An 8,027-nucleotide genomic window follows, 5' to 3' on the forward strand; every position below is an offset into this window, starting at 1 on the left:
TGAGGCTGGGGGTCTGAGGCCACGCTGAGGCCGGGAGTCTGAGACCACGCGGAGGCAGGGAGTCTGAGACCACGCTGAGGTCGGGAGTCTGAGACCACGTGGAGGCAGGGAGTCTGAGACCACGTGAGACCAGGAGTCTGAGGCCACGCTGAGGCCGGGAGTCTGAGTCCACGCTGAGGCCGACAGTACGCATTGGCTTTCATGCCAGACATCGCTAATGCTACGAGGGAGTATCTGTGGAGAGAAAAACAGTGCCAATGTTTCATATCATTGACCTTTCATCACTGACCTGAAATATTTGGCCAGGGGTATATTACGGGGGTGGGTGTGGGTATTATGGGGGCAACTGTGTATTCCCAGAAAGCCAGCTTGCTCCCGTCCAACCAAGAAGAAGTCGGTTCCACTGTCGTAAGTGATTGGGGCTAAGTGATTGGAGGGTAGGACTTCCTGTTCTGTCCCTTAGTGGGAGGAAGTCCCGCCCCCCGGAGCTGTCCACCAATTGGTTTGTTCCAGTTGTTTCAGTAGCACCAAGAACTAATAGTTGGCACTGCCCCGCAAAAAGAAGGCCAACACTAGAGAATACCCCCAGTCCCCGAAAAGAAAACTTAAGTACCCAATTTTAAACACAAACCCAGAACAAGAATATGCCCAGTGAGGGCACCCAAAACCCAGACTGCGAATTAATTCTCTCTCCATCACAGATGCAGTCGGACCTGCTGAATATTTCTGACAATTGCTGGCTTTATCTCAGATCGATTTTTGGTTTTGTAAAGGGCTGATCAATTTATTTTTGGTGATGTTTGTTGAGGGGCACATTTTATTCAAAGCCAGCACTCAATGTTCTTTCCGTGGTGATGCTGTTGTCTGTCGCGTTGATCAAAATAGGCATAGACCAGGCACATCTGCAACCTGTGACACAAGAGCTCCTTAAAGTGGAATATTCAGCTTTTTATTAGTCATTCATGCATTGGGCACACTGTTGTCTATTTCCTCCATTATTGTCCATTCTCTCATTGCCCTGGAGACAGAGATGGTAAATTGTGTTCTTGAACTGCAGCAGTCTTTGGGGTGTAGGTGCACCCACAGTGCTGTCAAAAAGAGACACTACAAAAATGAAGGAATAGCGATTCTAGTTCCTAGTTGGGATACTGTGTGGCTTGGAGGAGAATCTGTAAGTGGTGGTGTTCTGAAGCATCAGTTTCCCCTGTCATTCTCCATGGAGAGGTTATAAGTTTGGTGGGTTCTGTTAGAGGAACCTTCGTGAGTGATTGTGATGCATCTTGTCAATGGTACACACTTTTGCCACTGTCGTGAAAGGAGTGAATGTTGAGGATAGTAGATGAGGTGCCAAACAAATAGGCTGCTTTATTCTGGATGGTTTCCAGCTTCTTGTGTGTTTTTGGAGTTGGACCCATTCAGGGAAGCGTTCTGTCAGATTCCTAACTCATGCCTTATAATGCGCAGTCAGGCTTTGTGGAGTCAGGAGTTGAGATATTTGCCATAGGATTCCAAGCCTTTGGCCTGCTCTTGTAGCCAGATTATTTATATGGCTTCTTCAGTTCAATTTATGTTCAATGGTAAGCCCAGGATTTTGATAGTGAGTGCTATTGAACATCAAGGGTCAATGATTAGATTCTCTCTTGTCAAAGATGCCAGCCCTTGAATCTGCAACCCTAAGTTAGGGAGGAAAGTATTACAAACTAAGAAAAGGCACATTAGTGTTCTCAGCAACGCTGGAGTCCAATTAATGATATCCATCCTTGTTACCACTTTCTGTCGCCCAATTACCAGGAAAATGAATTGGCCTTTCAAACATCCAGATCAAAATACAAACAATAAGTGGGCACTAGACTTACTTTAATAGTCTTGAGACCACTCTCACTGAAAACAACTAGTTTAACACAGACCAGAGACTCTTGATAGTTAAATGATTGACTAAATAAACTCACAAAGTGTTCAGGGGAAGTTTACTTTAATATTTTCATTGCAGTGACAGGACTTGAACTGTAATCAGAAATTAAACTACTTTAGCAAGTAAAGTTGAATGATTCTCTCAGCAGAGTTAAATACTGAGACAGACATTAGCAGGCAGTCTCGTAATGTGTCTTATAAATCATGCTGTCATCAGCAAGCCAAGCAAATGTCAACTTGCTAAGTGAGATAACCTGCTATCTCACCCCACAGATGCATTGCTTTCTCCTACTACTAATTTGCACCTTATCAGCTGATAAAACCAAGAGCATACCAAAATCCTAGGAGGGATAATTATAGCACTTAGAGCAAAACTGTGAACAAATCATACTTAACAATAAAAAAAGCTGCTAGATCATCATTTCAAACTTACTGCTAAATCTCATTTCAATGATTTGCGATTTTTCTTTCCAGCTTGACTCAGTTGGTTGCAGCTTTGAGTCAGAAGTTTATAGATTCAAAGTTGGTCCCAGATTTAAGCACGTAAATTAAGCGAAGGTTCCAGTGCAGTATTCAGGGAGTGTTGCATCGCCAAAGGTAGGAAGGCATAAGGGATACTTGCATTGATTAGTCAAAGCATTGAAGACAAGAACAAGGCGGTTATAGTGAAGCTGTATGTGGCATTAGTTAGGCCACAGCTAGAGTACTGTGTGCAGTTCTGGTTGCCATGCTATAGGGAGGATGTGATTGCACTAGAGAGAGTGCAGAGGAGATTCACCAGGATGTTACCTAACCTTTCAAATATCCAGATCAAAATACAAAGAATAAGTGGGCACCAGACTTACTCTCACATAGCACTCAGCTATGAAGAAAGATTGGATAGGCAGGGGATTTGTTTTTCTCAGAACAGGGAAGGCCGAGGTGTACAGAGTTAGTTAGAGCCTTGACAGTGTAGAGTGGAAGAAATTGTCCATTTTAGTGGAGGAGTCAAAAAGCAGGGTGTGGAGTTTTAAAATAAGGAGAAGGAGATTTAGAGGAGATCTGAGCAAATATCTTTTCACCCAGAAGGTGCACCGTGAGGGCATTGATGGTAAACCTCAAAAGACAATACCTCAGGGTCATAGAAATTTTGCAGCACAGAAAGAGGCCCTTCAGCCCATTATGTCCACGCCAGTCGTTAAGCATCTATCTACTCTAATCCTATTTTCTCACACTCGGCCAGTCGTCTTGTACACTATGACATTTCTAGTGGACATCTTAAATGTCTTGAGGGTCCCCATCACTACCACTCTCTTAGACAGTCAGTTCCAGATACCCAGAATATTCTTGTTGAAAAGAAAATCTTTAATTCCCCTCCAAACCTCCTGCTACTTAGCTCAAAACTGTGTCCCTTTACGAATTGAAAATGTTCCTCTCTATCTACCCTATCTATGCTCCTCAGATCTTTGTTCACCTCATTCAGGAGCCCCCCCGCACCGAGTCTATCCTGCTCTAAGGAAAACAACTCAACCTATCTAAGGGATAGTAAGAACTGCCGATGCTAGAGTCAGAGATAACGCATTAGACAGATGTTCATCTGCACATCCGCTAATGTGGGCTATTGCATCTGCTGCTCCTGATGTGGCCTCCTCTACATCGGTGAGACCAAGCAGAGGCTCGGAGATCGCTTTGTAGAGCACCTACGCTCGGTTCACAACAAATGACTAGTCGCGAACCACTTCAACTCCCCCTCCCACTCCCTGGACGACATGTCCATCCTGGGCCTCCTTCAGTGTCACAATGATGCCACCCAAAAACTGGAGGAACAGCACCTCATATTCTGCCTTGGAAGCCTACAACCCAATGGCCTCAATGTGGACTTTACCAGTTTCAAAATCTCCCCACGCCCGGCCTCATCCCATAACCAACCCTCCCTCTCATCCCTGCCTCCTTGACCTGTCCATCTTCTCTCCCACCTTTCCACTCCCCCCACCTCACTGACCTATCCCCACCGATGCCTACCTGCACTGACCTATCGCCATCCCACCTACCTTCCCCAGCCCTTCTTATCCCCGCCTCCTTGACCTGTCCGTCTTCTCTCCTACCTATCTCCCTCTCATCCCTGCCTCCTTGACCTGTCCGTCTTCTCTCCTACCTATCTCCCTCTCATCCCCACCTCCTGGAAAGGCAGGTTGCAAGAGGAATACAAACAGTTTTCAGAGAGATATTGATAGATTAAGGAGGTGGACAAGGAGTTGGCAAATGGAGTATAATGTGGAATAATGTGAAGTTGTACAGTTTGGAAGGGAGAACAATAGAACTGGGTCTTACTTAAATAGAGAAAATTACAGAAAGCTTCAACATAAAGGGAGTTGGGGGAACTTGTGCATTAAATGTCAAAAGCTAACACACAGATGCAGCAGATAATCAGGCAGGCTAATGGAATGCTGGCCCTTATTTGAAGGGGATGGAATATAAGAGTAAGGAAGTCTTACAGCAACTGTACAAGGTGCTGCTGAGATACATCTGGAGTACTGTGAGCAGTTTTGGTCCCCTTGTTTAAGGAAAGATGTCATTTCATTGGAAGCAGTTCAAAGAATGTTCACTAGGATGATCCCCGATGCAGAGGAATTGTGTTATCAGCAAAGATTAAACAGTTTGGGACTCTACTCACTGGCGTTTAGAAGAATGACAGGTAATCTCATTGAACCATGTAGGATTCTTAAGGGGCTTGACAGGATAAAATGCTGAGAGGATGTTTCCCCTCAAGGGAGAGACAAGGGTTGGAAGGATTAGACTCAGAATAAAGGGGCAAACCAATTTATGCTTGAGATCAGAAGGAATTTCTTCTCCCAAAGGGTTGTGAGCATTTGGAACTCCTTGCCGTAAAATGTTTTGGTGGTGGGGGGGGGGGGCGCAGCGTCCTTGTGTATATTCAAAGCTGAGGTAGATTTTTGATCAGTAGTGCAATCAAGGATTATGGGGAAAGGGCAGGGAAATGAATGTAGGAATGCCAGATCAGCCATGATCCTATTGGATAGCAGAGCGGGCTCAAGGGACTTAACAGCTTAATCCTGTTCATATTTTTTATGGTGTTATGGGCTATCTGCTGTCAGTTTGGAGCAACACCTAGGCTGGACCAATAAGGATGGCAGATTTCCTTCCCTTAAACACAGTAGTGATCCAAATGGGGTTTTAAGACAATTGCTTTGTTATCATTAATTGGTAAAACAGTGCCAGTACCAATTAAATGTTGCCACATTACCTTTTGTCATTCATTTAGCTATAATATCAGGTTTATTAATTAGATTCAAACTTGAACAAGTCTTAATGGTGGGATTTGAACTGATGTTGGCACAACATTAGAGTGGATCACTCCAGCAGTGATAATACCACTACATCACAATCTCCTTTCCTAAGAAACAAGTTTTTCAGCGCTCCTCCATCAAAGACATGTGGACCTCACCCATAGTTTTAATCCATTACCAGAAAAATAAAATTGCGGATGCTAGAAATCTGAAACAAAAACAGAAATTGCTGGAGGGACTCCATAGGTCTGTCAGCATCTGTAGAGAGAAAGCAAAGTTGACATTTCGGGTCCAGTGACCCTTCTTCAGTTCTGATCCAACTTTGGTTTTTTTTCACATTTAAACAGTGTCACTTTTAACTTTCTCCTCCTACTTTTTGCTTGTCCTCTCCCTAACGTTATAATGCTCCCTGGCAGAGCATAAAGTTAAATCTGCTTTTCAGTGCAGCTAAAATTTTCTGTTTTTATTTTAGATCCCCAAAATAGTCAGTTTTTTTTGCCTAATTGCAACAATATTTCTTACTGCCTCTCCAGTTCTTAAACAAAGCACACCTTCAAATTAAACTGAGTAAAGAGTCAAATGATACCGTGTTAAAGTGGCCACTAGATAGTTTTGGGTTCCTGACCCAAGTAGAGTGCCTGAGAACATCTGGTTGTGACTTTCAAACATGTAAAGCTGATGGAATGGATGTGTTTAGTTAAAATGTGGGTTCGAATTTACTGAAAGATGAGCCTGTCAGAAAACATAGAGCAATGCATGTCCAATTTTAGCAGAGCATCAGGGTTTAAGATTGCAGTTCAGTATTATTTATTGGAACATGGAATGTGGAGAAAACATGCAGACCATCAAGCCTGTTCCCCCATTTAGTTAATTCATGGCTTCCTGTACAGCTCACTGTACTGTTTTGTTTAGAAACTATGATATAATTTTAATGCAATTGTGCAAGGGATGGATTTGGGGTGCCACCTATTTTATATCCCAACCAATTTTCTCCTGCATTGTTAACCTGTGGGGTGTATTTGGTGCATTTGGCTCAAACATTTTGGAAGAAACAGTTTAAAATTAGGGTTTACCTTCACATTACATTGCTTTAACATGAATGCTTGCAAATTAAAATGTCAAAGAGTCTTCAGGGGACTACGGCAGAGCTGAAAACACGATAAGATTACGAAAGATTAGCTTCCAACAAACATGCACCGAAGGTTTTTATAAAAATCGAAAGTACTGCAGAAGCCGTAAATCAGAAACAAAAGCAGAAATTGCTGGAAAAGCTCAGCAGGTCTGGCAGCATCTGTGAAAGAAATCGGAATTAACGTTTCAGGTTCAGTGACCCTTCCTCAGTTCGAAGGAAGCATCACTGGTCACGAAACGTTAACTCTGATTTCTCTCCACAGATGCTGCCAGACCTGCTGAGCTAAATGCTTTTATCCCTGGTCGTCTGGGAAAATCATTTTGTTTTCAAGTTCAGTGTGGGATATAAACAGAGATGAAGATTAGGAACATTATCCACATCATACAGGGTAGCAATTATTGCTCGACTTTTAAGCCAGAGACCCAGGTAATGTTCTGGGGACCTGAGTTTGAATCTTGCCATGGCAGATGGTGGAATTTGAAATCAATACAAATGTGGAATTAAGAGTGTCATGATGACTCCAAAATGATTGCCAGGGAAAAACCCATCTGGTTCACTAGTGTCCTTTAGGGAAGGAAACTACCATCCTTACCTGGTCCGGCCTACATGTGACTCCAGACCCATAGCAATGTGGTTGACTCTTAACTGCCCTCTGGACAATTAGGGATGGGCAATAAATGCTGACCTAGACAGCAATGCCCATTAGTCATGAATGAATAAAGATAATACATTTTTTTAAAGCAGGGACATTGTACCTGACTATTGAAGTCTGATAAACTGCCTTCATAATTCTTGTCTTTGTTCTTTTATGAGAAGTCTACAAACATTGTGTTGAATTCCATAATTTTATCCATGGTCATATGTGACCTATATATTGACAGTGATAGTTGTTTAACGTTGTTTGCTTCCATATGACTATTTGCTTATTCATCAAATAAACACAAGTTAGTTCGTAATGTGTGAGATATTTTAAAACCTTTGCTGTAAATGATGATTCAGTGCCACACAACATGATGGAGGATCTCCTGAAGGTCGAGGTGGGGTCTTTATCTCCACAGAGAATGTGTGTTGGTCACTCCTACTGTTACCATCACGGACAAATTCGTGAGGGTGAGGTCAAGAATATATTTCTCTCTTGTTGATTTCTTTACCACTTGCTGCAGACTTAGTCTAACAGCTCTGGGACCCAACCAGCAGGGGAAGCAATGACTAGTGGAATTATCACTGGACTGTTAAACCAGTGACCCAGGTAATATTGTGGGGACCTGGGTTTGAATCCTGCCAATAAAAATCTGGAATTCAGAATCTAATAATGACCATTCCCAATCATCAGGAAAAATGCATCTGGTTCATTAATCTGCTTTAGGGAAGGAAACTGTCATCCTTACCTGGTCTGGCCTGACCCACAGCAATGTAAATGACTCTTAACTGCCCTCTGGGCAATAGGTAATAAATGCTGGCCTAGCCTCATCCCATGAATGAATAGTGAAGAAAGCTTGATTGGGAGCGATGCTGCTGAGCCACTCTTGGCAATTAATATTGAAGTCCCACCCCAGAGTACATTCCATGCCCTTGCATCACTCAGTGGTAGTCAACAGGAGGTTTCCTTGCCCACGTTTGACCTAATGCCATGATACTTCATTGAGTCCAGAGTCAATGTTGGGGACTCCCAGACAAACTTCCTCCTGCCTATATAC

This window comes from Rhincodon typus, chromosome 15 (assembly GCF_021869965.1).
Source record: "Rhincodon typus isolate 14 chromosome 15, sRhiTyp1.1, whole genome shotgun sequence".
Taxonomy (NCBI): Eukaryota; Metazoa; Chordata; class Chondrichthyes; order Orectolobiformes; family Rhincodontidae; genus Rhincodon; species Rhincodon typus.